Here is a 13,410-nt window from a genome sequence, read left to right as displayed (position 1 = left end):
TTGCAAACCACAGCATTCCACCCATTGTGCATGAGACATGTTCAAAGCAATTTTATTTAAATGGGAAACCTTCACTGCAGGTCTCTGATAAACATAATAGTTGATATTTGTAGTCTTTAATCTTGTTCAGTTCATTATTTTTTATTTGAGAACATTGTCAACATAACTCTCTACATGATGAATCGCTGGAAACAGAAGGTACTTTGTGGCCACAAAGCATTGCTTGTACATCATTTGCTAAGCAACTCCCCCACCGATGTTCTGCTACCCACACCCTATGGGGGTTGGACAGGGTGAAGATGTATAGGGGCAGGCAGGCGACTGTGGGATAGATGTTAGGCTGTATGTACAAAATCCATAGACTCCCTGAAGTACTGTGTACTGAGCATTGCTTTTAAGGAGGAAAATATGTTGGCTTTCAAGGTAGTATCACAGAGTCATATTGCACAGCACAATAATGGCCCCTTTAGGCCATCACATTCATTCCCTCATTTTGCCCTAATCCTACAAATTCAATTTGCCTGCACTGCACCTGTGACCTTCTAAGCCTTAACTATTTAAGTGTATGTCTAAATGCCTATTAAATATTGTAACCATAACTGACTATCATCTCTACCAGTTGAGGCAGGTACTATCCCAACATTTAAGAAGCAGTTAGACAGGTACATGGATAGGACAGGTTTGGAGGGATATGGACCAAATGGTGGCAGGTGGGACTAGTGCAGCTGGGACATATTGGCCAGTGTGGGCAAGTTGGGCCAAAGGGCCTCTTTCCACGCTGTATCACTCTATGACTCTATCTATGCCTCGTATCCATTTACTGGTTTGATCCCACTTCTGGAGGAGATTATGTCAAAAAATGCATCATCTCACACTTGTTTGGACTAAATTTCATCTACCAATACTCCAGCCAACTTTGATCTGATCTATAAACCTTGGGCAACCATCTTTCCCACTACAACACCATATCTGCAAACTGGTTAATCACATCTCATACATTCACATGCAAATCATTAATATATACCACAAACAACGAGACCCAGAATCAATCATTGTGGTCAAAGACTACCAATCAGCAAATAATAATTCCATCGCCACCCCCTACACCTAACATTAAGCAAATTTTGGATTAAACTAACCAGTTCACCTTGGATCCCATGTGTCTTGATCTTCTGAACTAGCCTACCATGTGGAATTTTATCAAACACCATACCAAATTCCATATGGACAACATCTATTGCCCTGCTTTCATCAATCTTCTTTGTTGCCTCATCGTTTGTGAGGCAGGATTTCACCCACACAAAGCAACGCTGACTGTCCTGATCAGCCCCTGCCTTTCCAAATGGATACAAATCCTACCTCTTAGAGTTTCCTCCAATAATTTCCACTGACACAAGGTTTACCAGGCTGTAGTTACCTTGGCTTATCCCTGCTGCCCTTCGTAAAGAAAGGAACAACATGATCTATCCTTCTGAAACCTCACCTGTGGTTAACAAAGGTGTAAGAATCTGTCAAATCATCAGTGGTCTAATTCCTTGCTTCTCATAGAAATTTGGGATAAACCTAATCTGGCCCGTGAGATTTATCAACTCTTATGTGATCCATGACCTCTAGCACCTCCTCCATCTTAATGTAGGCATCCCCAGGTGCCTCCCTGCACTCACTATATTCCATGTTCTTCTCCTTGGTTGTCAGATCAGAAGAATTCATTTAGGACTTTCCACAATTCCTCTTTTTGTTGTCTAAAGTGACCAACTCTTTCCCTTGCTACCCTTTTGCTCCTGATATGGTGATAACATGTCTTGGGATTATCTTTGCAAAGTAGAATTATGATAATAACCCCTAGGATTAAACTGCAGACTGATTGCACAACTTATGGCTGTGTTCCCTGGAATTTAAAAAAGTTAAGCTACAATTTGAAAGATAGTACAGGACAGTAATAGGGTTAATGGAATGAAACTATTTCCAGTGATTAGGAAATTGGGTATTTTGAGTGTAAATTTTGAGATGTTGGATGGTTCTTACTGCTGGTAAACAACACTTAACTGTGAGTGAAACTTTGGTATTGAAATACTGTGCGTCTGTGGAAAGTTTGCTTTAGAACTTAACCAGTAGTAATTATGTTGGGAAAGTATGGTAATAATAATGATAATAATAAATTGTATTTATGGGCGCCTTTCAAGAGTCTCAAGGACACCTGGTAGACTGCACATTTATTGATCTTCTGACACATTAGCCCAAAGTGCTCTACAGCCAATTAAGTTTCTTGCAGCTTAGTGTATTGATGCAGGAAACATCCCAACCAAATTGCGGTGGCACGGTGGCGCAACGGTAGTGTTGTTGCTTTACAGCGCCAGAAACCAGGATTCGATCCTGACCAAGGTTACTCGCTCTCTCTCTCTCTCTCTGTGCGGTGTTTGTACGTTCTCACTGTGACCTGCGTAGGTTTTCTCTGGTTGCTCTGGTTTCCTCCCACACTCCAAAGCCGTACAGGTTTGTAGGCTAATTGGCTTGGTATAATTATAAACTGTCCCTAGTTTATGGAGGATAGTGTAAGTATGTGGGGATTGCTGGTTGGCATGGACTTGGTGGGCCGAAGGGCCTGTTTCCGCACTGTATCTCTAAACTAAAGAACAAACTAAACTTACGCAATGTCAAAATGATATTGAAAAGATTTTCTGCTTTCAATCATGCTGATTGAAGCATTTATGACATCCAAGAAAGCAATTCTATCCTGCAATTAATGACACAAGAAATTTTAAATTCATCTAAGAGAGAAGACTGGTCTTTGCTAGTCTTGGTCAAAGGACAGCACAGCAAAATTGCAGCATTCCACAGACGTTCCACTAGAGTGCTGGTCAGGAACACTGGACCCTGTTCTTTGGTACATGGCTTCAAACTGCATTGTCTGCTTTGATATGTCCTTTACACACCTTACCCCTCCATATCTCCAGCCTCCTCTCAACTCCCTGACTCTCAGTCTGAAGAAGGGTCTCGACCCCAAATGTCACCCATTCCTTTTCTGCAGAGGTGATGCCTGTCCCACTGATTTACTCCAACATTTTGTATCTATCTTCACTGCAACATTCTGATCTGGGTGCAAGAATACTCTCTGAGCTACAGTCAGCATTCCTATCTGTATCAGTTACCCTCTATACTCAGAGAGTTCAGTTCTTCATTGCAGCAGAGGTAAGATTTACTATTTTACCTGACTGTATTCCACTTCCCATCTTTACTCATGAACATGTAGCTCCAGCAATATTAGCTGCAGACAAGCTGTAACAATAAAACAGCACACAGATTCTATTATTATCCTGAGGAGAGAGACTTCACTTTCTCAATGACAATCTCCAATTTGACTATTTCAAAGTTAATCTCAATATCATGGATAATTTTCATTTTGTAATATGTCATATTGAATCTGTATTAGTTTTCAGATAAATATTCAACATTAGTATAAATAGAATGTGAACTATTGATTTTTAATCTTATTTCAGGATCACAAGTTTCTATTTTGTATGTTCACTTCGTACTTTTGTTCATTTGGAGCAATACACTTCTGGCTTCTTGACAGCATTATTTGGGTCTGTTTTGTTTTGTTCCCTTAGGGAAGAACTGCAATGACAGGCAACATTTCCGTGATAAAAAAGGCCTCCAGGCCTATTGCCTTTTGGAGCATTTGATAGGGGGGTTCTCATCTCCCTTGGAGTTCCTGTGGAAGACTGCCTTTCCCTAGCTCATCCTTGACACAGATAAGCAATCCATTTGAGACTTGTTTTGTATTCATTTTTAAACCATGACAAATTGATTTTATGTTTCTCCATGTACGACCCCTGTGCGTTAGCTCTTCTGCAACACTTATATTTCAAATTTCCAGGTGTTTTCCCCTTTTAATTAACACCTCCATTAAGATGGTTCAAGAATTTAAACAATTAAGTTAATGTTTCTACAAACAACTCTGAGTCAATCCCACCAGAGTATATCGAAACACGAATAAATAAAAGCAGTAGTAGGCCATTAAAGGCCACAAACCTGCTCCACCGCTCAGTTGATCAATCATTTCAGTACCTTGTTCCCATCTTCTTTCCAAATCCTCTGGTATTTAATGACCTGACCTCCATTGTTTTCTGTGGCAGTGAATTTCTCCTGATCTTGAATCTGAATGGCATATGCCTGCTGACCCCTGTTTCTGAACTCTTCAACCATCTTGAACGTTCCTTGTATCTATTCTGTTTAGTCCTGATTGAATGTTTTAGTTTTTAATGAGACACTCACTCTTATATACTTCGGTGAATATAAACGTTACTGATCCAATCAGGCTTGTTTATCAGTCCTATCATCAGGCTAGTAAACATTTGTTGCATTATTTTTGAATGCAAGAACATTTTTCCTCTCATAAGCTGACCGAAATGGCATACACAGTTCCAGCAAAAAGCAAAGTGTTGGAATAATTTAGCAGATCAGGCAGCATGTGTGGAGGGTATGGATAGTTGACATTTTGAGATGGGACCCATCCAAAGTCCTGACTCAAAGTGTTGCCTAGCCATTCCCTCCTCAGATGCTGCCTGACCCATTGAGATACACCAGCATTTGGTAGTTTACTCAAGATTCCAGCATCTGTAGTTCCTTGTTTCTATAAAAGTCCAGAATGTGTCTCACCAGTCTTGCACAGCTGTACATAGACCCGTTAAAAACATGGTTTATCTCCATTTGTCATTGAACTCAGCAGGAGGCAGATAGATGGGAGATGGGGAAGATGAAATTTGGTGGAAATCATGATCTTGATCATTATTTCCCCCCCCCCCCCCCACCCCCGCCCCCCACACCTACAATAAAAATGTTGTATTTCATAATTATTTTGTAATATTTTTAATTCTGTATTTCCCGTCAATGAAGACGCACCTGTTTAAGTTGCTAAATTTTGAAAAAAAGTATGGCGGGACAGGATCAAGGGTTTGGTTTAGTCCAGGGGTCGGCAACATCACCTGCTTGCCCCGGGACTGGCTGCATTTTCCAGATACCTCGCGCCCCCGGGACTATCTGCAGTTCCCAGGTCACCTGCCCCAGGACTAGTAGAGAGAGAGAGAGAGAGAGAGAGAGATCCCGGGACGGAGCAGCCAGCCTTCCGCTCAGTAGCTACCCGCCAACCACCACCTCCACCGGTTGCGCCGGCAGAAGGCGCTGAGGTGGCGGCCGGTTCCGTTGTCCGGTCCCGGTGTCCGCTCACAGCCACCCGAGCTTCTTCCCTCCCCGGGCCAGACTCCCCACACGCTGTGTAAGGAACTCCCCCCCCCCAAGATAGACTTGGCTATCCCTCAGTACAGCAACATTGTTCTTGATGTTGCTGTGCTGACAGATTACCAAGTCTATCTTTCTTGGCTAACAACCTAACCTTTGGCCTCCAAGACACAGGTAAATTTTCGTGCCTTATTTTTGGGTAAAAAATAGCGTCTTCATTGCAGGGAAATACAGTAGTCACAAATTGTGAACATCACTGGGAACCAAATATTTGCTGGCCCTGTTCGGACCATTTTAGTTACAATTTAGTTAAGATTCAAACACATTGATGTGATTTTGGAGTCACATGTATGCCAGATCAGATAAAGGATGGCAGATATTCTTCCACCGTAGACTGCAGTTAACCAGATGGACTTTTAACAACAACCCATTACAGAAAACAGTTTTTTAAAGTTTTAGAATTAATTAAATACTTGAATTTAAAATCCAAGCTGCTAGAATGGGATTCCAACATGTGTTTCTGATCGTGCAGGAGCTTTCTTGGTACTTATCCAGAAATATTATGACTATATTTACATACTCCATATGCGGGTGGGTTTGATGATTTGGAATTGTGCATTCCCATATGGAGTGGCTTCTTGAAAACTGTTTCTTTGGTTCAGGCATTGCTCTATATTCATTTACAGGATGAGATGAAGACCACCTCGGCCGGCATGTATTACCTGTCCCTACTTGCCTTTGAGAAGATGGTAATGTGGTCCTTGTGATGAAGTTGTTCCTACAGTGAAGCAGGGGGTGGAGGAGGAGGACAAATTTCTAGCATTTGTGATGCATATTTCCAAAGATATACACAAAATGCCGGAGTAACTCAGCGGGACAGGCAGCATCTCAGGAGGGAAGGAATGGGTGACGTTTCAGGTCAAGACCCTTCTTCAGTGTGAAGAAGGATCTCAAACAGAAACGTCACCCATTCCTTATCTCCAGAGATGCTGCCTGTCCCGCTGAGTTACTCCGGCATTTTGTGTATATCTTCGGTTTAAACCAACATCAGCAGTTCCTTCCTGCACATGCATATTTCCAAGTCAGGATGGTATATGGGTTCTTAGGAAACACATTAGTAACTTTAAAAAAATATATTATGCCTCAGAGCAGGAACAGCGCAGGGAAGCTAAAACTGGCAAGCATCCAGATAGATGAAACAATCACACTGTTCATGCTGCGTCTCACAAAAGAACACATTTGGAGCATAGAATTGCAGGATTTACTCAACTTGCAGCTCTGATGTGAATTGTTCAGCAGAGCAAACACCTGATCTTTCAGCAGTGTTCTGTCATCTCAAGGTATGATGGGACATAGGATGGGACCAGTAGGGGAAAGGATGGGGGCAAAGGCTTGAAATAGGATGAGAACGCATGCTTGGGTTTTCTTATTCCTGTTTGATAACAGTTCTGGGTAAAGTATGTCAGAGAATAAACTGCCTGTGCAGTCTGTTGCAGTGTTTCAAGAGTCCCACAGAGAACAAGACCTGGGTCTGATTGGGCCTATCAAGTATATTGGGTGAAATCTCTGACAGAGATGTCCGGGGCTGCCTCAGGCTAGCATTTCCAAACATAACAGAGGCAGGTAAAATAAGTCTTAAGATGCCGCATTCAAACTTGGGGTAAGCTGGATGCAGTAGAAAGATTGTCAATTTAAGTTCCACCCTTCTGGGTTCAGCACAGGTGTGTAACCAGTAGAACTGCTATCTCACAGCTCCCGTGACCTGGGTTAAATCCTGACCTCTGGTGGAGCTTGCACCTTCTCCCTGTGTGACTCACATTCCTCTCATATTGCAAAGATGTGCAGGTTGGTTGGTGACTGTCCACTGTACATTTGCTCCAATTGGAATGCTAAATGGTAGAATGTGTGCAGTTGGTGGGAATGTGGAGAATATAAATTTGAATTAGTGTAGATTTAGTATAAATGGATATTTAATAGTCGGCACAGTCTTGATGGGAGGAATGGGCTTTTTATGTACTAAATGACACTTTGAACATGCTGGGACATCACCACCACAGGTGCTGAATATAATTCATCCTCATGCACTTTTATATGAGAAGTTTAACTTTCTTTTACCGGTCGATCAAAATCAATACAACTGTGACTTGGACAGAAATTACTTCCTCTTGCTGGCAGAGTTCAGACCTAAAAGATGTTATAGTAACATTCAATCAAAGCCATGAAGGCATGGTGTAACAAGCACTTCAGGGAAAAAAAATGAGTGGAAAACTGGGAAGATGTTGAATATTTATTGGTTTATTTAGGCCAGTGCTGAGGGACCATTATACTGAGCAAGTGCAGTACTGAGGGAGTTAAACCTTGTTGGGAAGGCTGTCCTGAGGATATAAAGTCCTGAGGGCAGAGAGCAATTTGTGACAAGTGATGCTAATGTGGGGAAGTGGACCATTGCGAATTCAACTACAATTGGCCACACACTAAAGGAGGACCATTCATTAAATCACAGCTGATCAGTTTAGTTTAGTTCATTATTGTCACATGTATTGAGATACAGTGAAAACCTTTTTATTGCCTGTGTTCTAGTCAAAGCAAAGACTATACATGATTACAATCATGCAGTGCTGCACTATGTCAGTGCACCCTCAGTACTGTAGCCCCTCCATACTGCAACACCTCAGTAGTGCATGTTCTCAGTCCCAACTCTCTCAGTACTCCCTGAGTCGATGCTCCCTCAGTAATGCACTCCCTCAGGTTATACTCCCCCAGCACTGCATTCCCTCTGGTTTGCATCAATGGATCAATGTTAACTGGGAGGCTGGAGTTGATGTGTGCCATGGCCAGCCTTTCAAAGTACGATATAATGGTGAATGTCAGAGCCACTAAGTAGTCACTCAGTCGTCAGTAAGGCATATCACCTTGCTTTTCATTTGCACCGGGATGATAATGCTTTTCTCAAACCAGTTGGGCACCTCAGCATGAAATAGGGAGAGGTTAAGAATGTCTGCGAGTACATCTCCAAGCTGGTCCGCACAGATCCTGAGGACATAGGAGGAGACTCCATCCAAGCCAATTGCTTTCCACATGTGCACTCTCAGAAGACCAATCTAACATTTGTGTCAGTGACCATTGGCATCGATTCACAGGAGGCTGTCAGAGCAGATGATGTTATTCCACTGACCTGTTCAATACAACCATAAAATACATTGAGTTGTTGGAGAGCGACCAGGTGTTGCCAGAGATATTGTCAAACTTCAATTTGTAGCCCATCATAGCATGCAGGCCTTGCCACCAATAATGGGCTGTGATTATTGTGGGACGCTAGTTTGGTGTGTAATCCCTCTTGGCATCCTTGATGGCTTTTTGAATTTCACAGAGAAATTTCTTCAGGATAATTTGACCTGAATGCGGAAGACTTGGACTTCACCCAGGAGTAGACCTCACGGTTCACACATCGAAGATTAATTTGCCTTTTATAGTGAAGAGCTGCTGAATTTTTAATTATATTTACTTTGATAATCTTTAATCAATGCAGTCACATAATTTGCCTGACTGTGCTTGGCATGCATTCTTGCATTGACTCAAGGGTTTAGAATTCCTTGGCCTTTATACAAACTTACTGATGAAATGTGTGATGACAGTGGCATACTCATTGAGGTTGGACTCATGGAGGTTGAATATTGTCCAGTCCACCCACTCAAAACAGTTGCAAAGGATCTCATTTTTTTTTTCCACTGCCGACATCTAATATCACAGTAACTCTCTCAATAGACTTTACTTTCCATCATCATAATATGTCCTCCACTGCTCCCACCCCAATTATGATGTTATGAAGTGTTTCCATTTAATTAAATCTTAGTGCCAATGAATGAAAGGCTACTGATATTACCCACAGATCACCTTCTCGTTTAGCTTTTTGCTGCTGGTGGCTATTTGCTTTCTACAAATTGACAGCTGAATATCTCCACAATACAACATTGATGCTTCAAAAGTATTTAATTGGCTGTAAAACACTTGGGGATTTCTTGATGATATGAAAAGTGCTAGAGAATTCAAAGTTCCCTATTACTATCTTTAGGTTTTCTAGTTATTAACATCAAGTGAAAATGAAATGGTTTCCAAAGGCTGGCATCTCTTGTAATTCCAAGGGACTTTGGTTCCATTGGGTCTTAATGTTTCTGCCTCATCTAACTGTTTGCATTATTCACTGGCCTGTTGCGTTAATGATGCAATTACCACAAACGAAGCAGAAAATAGCTGCCACATTCCAGTTATTAATCTCCCATTTATCAGCAATTCATTCTGCGCTTTGTAATTATGCTCGGAGGAGCAAAGAATTTCCAATTATCACTTGCTAAACGGATGCCTCCCCATGGAGCTCTGGTCTGATCACTTGCAGAGGATGTTTTGCAAAAAGGCCAAGCGATACAATGCAACTCATCAGAGATATATTTGCCTTTGATGGTGAAGAGGTTGAGTTAGTATTTAATTATACTTATTTTGATAATCATCAATCAATGAGACCACATGAAATAATGTGCATGACTGTGCTTGGCATGCATTCTTGCATTGACTAGAGTGTTCAGAATTCTGTCACCATTAAATATGATCACTTAAATGATCATATCATTTGTATCATTTCTGTTGTATTAGAGGGCAGTGTGGCATGACATGCTTTTTAATCGAATATTAGAATAATTACTTTAGGGGACATGGGAATGTGTTCTTGGTGAAGGTACTGAGTTTCCAGTGATATTCTTGTTTGTCAAGGAATGGCAAGTGCTGTAATTTGGAGCAAAACATAAAGTGTGAGAGGATCTCAATGAGCCTTGCAGCACCTGTGGAGGGAATGGATGGTTAACGTTGGCTATCATTTCCTCCACAGATGTTGCCTGACCCATTAAGTTCTTCCAGCAATTTGTGTTTTGCTCACGTATTTTAGGTTCTCTGAAATATTATCGAGTCCACATCACAAGATTAGATATTGTTCAGCCAGAGCTGAACACACTTCTCGGCATCTTCATTGTAGCAGCGTGATCGGCAGCTGTGCATTGGTTTTCCAGTTGAGGGCATTTCAGCAGGTGTTCCACTGTTTGTGGTTCAATACCACATTCGCAGGTGGCATAATTGGAGTTATATCCCCACTTGTTTAGAGACACCTTCACTCTGCCAACACCAGTTCTCAATCGATTGAGGCATTTCCATCTGGCCCAACTTGTGTCTGCACCAGGAGGGAGTTGCTCACGTGCCGTTAGTCCCATGGTGGTAGAGGGAGGTACAGTGGATATTCTATCATCACATATGGAGACTCGTGCTTCACTTGTTGTTATGCCAGCCTCAAGAACAGTTACACAGTTAAGAAAACTTTCCTCACCTTTAGGCGGCTCAGAAATGGTGTCTGACCAAACATTGGATGTCGTTCATCTGTTATCTGCCACTGGCGCTTTACTCATGCTGGCTCCTGCTCTTCTGATGTGTGGGGGGGGGGGGCTATGCCTGCCAGGAGGTAGAGGCTGTCAGTGCTTGTTGGCTTGAGACAACCTGTGACAAGTCTGCAGGAAGCACTGAGGGCTGGGTCCAGCTTGTTGGCATGGATGGATCTTTCCCATACTGGGCATGCAGCAGTAGAATAGCAGAGGGCCAACACAGTGGAGCGTAGGGACTGTGGGCTAGCACCCCATCTTGTGTTGGTGAGCTAACAAACAACATTGTTGCGTGCACACACTTTCGCCTTTGTCTTCTCAATATGGTTCTTGAAGGTAAGACATCGGTCAATGGTTACACCAGGGTAAACCGGATGCTCACAGTGATCCAATGTTGTTCCAGACCAGTTCACCTGAAGTTGTCTCTGAATAATTGCCTGTTTTCAGGCTTTAAACTACTGACGTTCAGATAGCCTGCCATTTCCAGTCTGAATCGGAAGCTGCAAAGAAAGGTTATCAACTTATAATGTTAAATAAAACAAAATGCTGAAAGCATTCATCAGATCAGTCCAACATCAATGGAAAGAGAAACAGAGTTTTAATATTTCAGATTCGAGTCCTAGTCTAATACCAACATGTAATGTCGAATTCTATATTTCAATCCCCACAGATGTTCCTTGATCTGTTGAATATTTACAAGATTGGGTTTTATTTCTGATTTGCAGCATCTGTTGTGTTTTATAAACCGCAGTTACAGGTTCCTTTTCCTTCTATATTGTTCTCATTGATTTTCTTTTATTTCCATAGAAGTGCGGTATGGTGGCACAACGGTAGAGTTGCTGCCTTACAGCATCAGAGACCCAGGTTTGATCCTGACTACGGGTGTTGTCTATATGGAGTTTGTACGTTCTCCCCGAGACAGTATCTCGATATGCCACGATCTATGGTTTCCTCCCACATTCCAAAATGTATATGTTTGTAGGTTAATTAGCTTGGTAAAATTGTAAATTGTCCCTAGTGTGTAGGATAGTGCTAGTGTACAGGATCACTGAGTACGGACCTAGTGGGCCTAAGGACTTGTTTTCACGCTATATCTCTAAACTAAACTAAACCTTATCTGGATAGATCAGTTGCAATTGATTAGCTTTCACCGCCCTAAATTAGTCACCAACTCCATCATGTTTCGTATAAATCAGCCAATCTAAATTACATTCCTTCTCTCCAACATTAAATGTTTAATTTCGAAAATTTCTTGGTGCTGTTGAACCCAGCACTAGAAAGAACAGTTCCACCATTGGTTCTGGAATTCTCTCATTAAACCTTCTCCTCTCTTTCTCTCTGTCTACCACTTAGATGCTCCTTACTGAATGTTTTATCATTTGAAAGTATGAATTAAACTTCAACAAGGTCAGGTTTTTTTGTTACTTTACACCCCATTTATGTTTACAGTGCTTAAGTCGAGAACTGCTTATTCCTTCACTTGTTTTTACTCAAGGTACTGCTTTGCTTTGTAAACCTGGACCTCTTTAAAAGAAAGGCCCTCACTTTGAAGTTTTAGTAAGGGCCAGGAGGGTGAATTTGTGGAATGGATAAGTTTGAAAGATTTATTTATCAGGCATCACCAAAATGTTTTATTCTCCAGCACAAGAAAAGCAGCACACTCACCATGGTGTTTATTATAGGCAAAGTCTGAGGCTGCCCTGGTTCAATTGGTAACATTAAAGCTGCCTCTGGGTTCAAACGTAGCTGTTTAAGGTTAATCAGGTGATGAGTCCAGATTCCAGGCTGACATTACATTGCAGAACTGTGAGAGTGAGGGAGATGCCATCTCTCAGCTGCCACACTGAACCAAGATCCTCCTAATCATCCTATTTAGAAGTTAGAGATGGTCACAATTTCAAAGAAGTGTAGGTGGGTTTACCTCGGTGTCCTGCAACTATTCATCCCTTGATCACTACCTTCCGGTGTTCATGTAGCTTTATATTTGTTTTCTTTTTTTAAACTGAGGCAAGGAAGTCACAGAGGCAGTTCATCAACTGCTTCCAATTCATTAATTGGCTTAACTGTGGATCATCCTGATAACAATGCTCCTGAATCATTGTTTTATTTTAGCACAACGTCATCACAGGTAAAGTTTCTGCCTCACAGCTCATGCACTTTTCACCCCATCAGCCGTCACATACATCACATGATGCTCCAACATTTTGGCCACCTCTAATGGGATTCCACCACTAGCTAGATCTTCCCATTCCCATCCCTTTCTGCTTTCCACAGAGGCCATTCCCTCCACAACCCTGGTTAACTCATCACTTCCCACCCAAACCATCTCCTCCTCAGTCACCTTCCCCTGCAACTGCTGGAGATGCAACACCTGTCCCTATACCTCCTCCCTTGACTCTGTCCAGGGATTCCTACGGTCCTTTCAGGGGAGGCAGACGTTCACTTGCATCTCATCCAACCTCATCTACTGCATCCGCTGTTCCAGGTGTGGACTCCTATATATCGGCGAGACCAAGAGCAGGTTAGGCGATCATTTCGCTGAATATCTCTGCTCGGTCCACCTAGGCCTAGGCCAATGCAAATTGGATGAACAGCATCTCATAGTTAGCTTGGGCAGCTTACAACCCAGCAGTATTAATATTGATTTATCTAACTTCAAGTAGGCCTTGCTTTCCCTCTCTCTCTGCCCCTACCCTACCCTAGTTCTCCAACTAGTTTCACTGTCCTTCTGATTAATCTTACTGATTGTATGCCT

At 42.1% G+C, this 13,410-nt stretch overlaps 1 long non-coding RNA gene across 1 annotated transcript; it reads right to left on the bottom strand.

The window, feature by feature from the left end:
* Nucleotides 1-789: 789 nt before the first annotated feature.
* LOC116970689 lies at nt 790-13,192 on the bottom strand. The gene is made up of 3 exons (XR_004411266.1): nt 13,027-13,192; nt 11,594-11,596; nt 790-800 (listed from the first exon to the last, which is right to left on the bottom strand). It is a non-coding gene; the product is annotated as an uncharacterized LOC116970689 (long non-coding RNA).
* Nucleotides 13,193-13,410: the final 218 nt, after the last annotated feature.

Source organism: Amblyraja radiata, chromosome 3 (assembly GCF_010909765.2).
Source record: "Amblyraja radiata isolate CabotCenter1 chromosome 3, sAmbRad1.1.pri, whole genome shotgun sequence".
Taxonomy (NCBI): domain Eukaryota; kingdom Metazoa; phylum Chordata; class Chondrichthyes; order Rajiformes; family Rajidae; genus Amblyraja; species Amblyraja radiata.
This window is presented reverse-complemented; position numbering and strand designations above follow the sequence as displayed.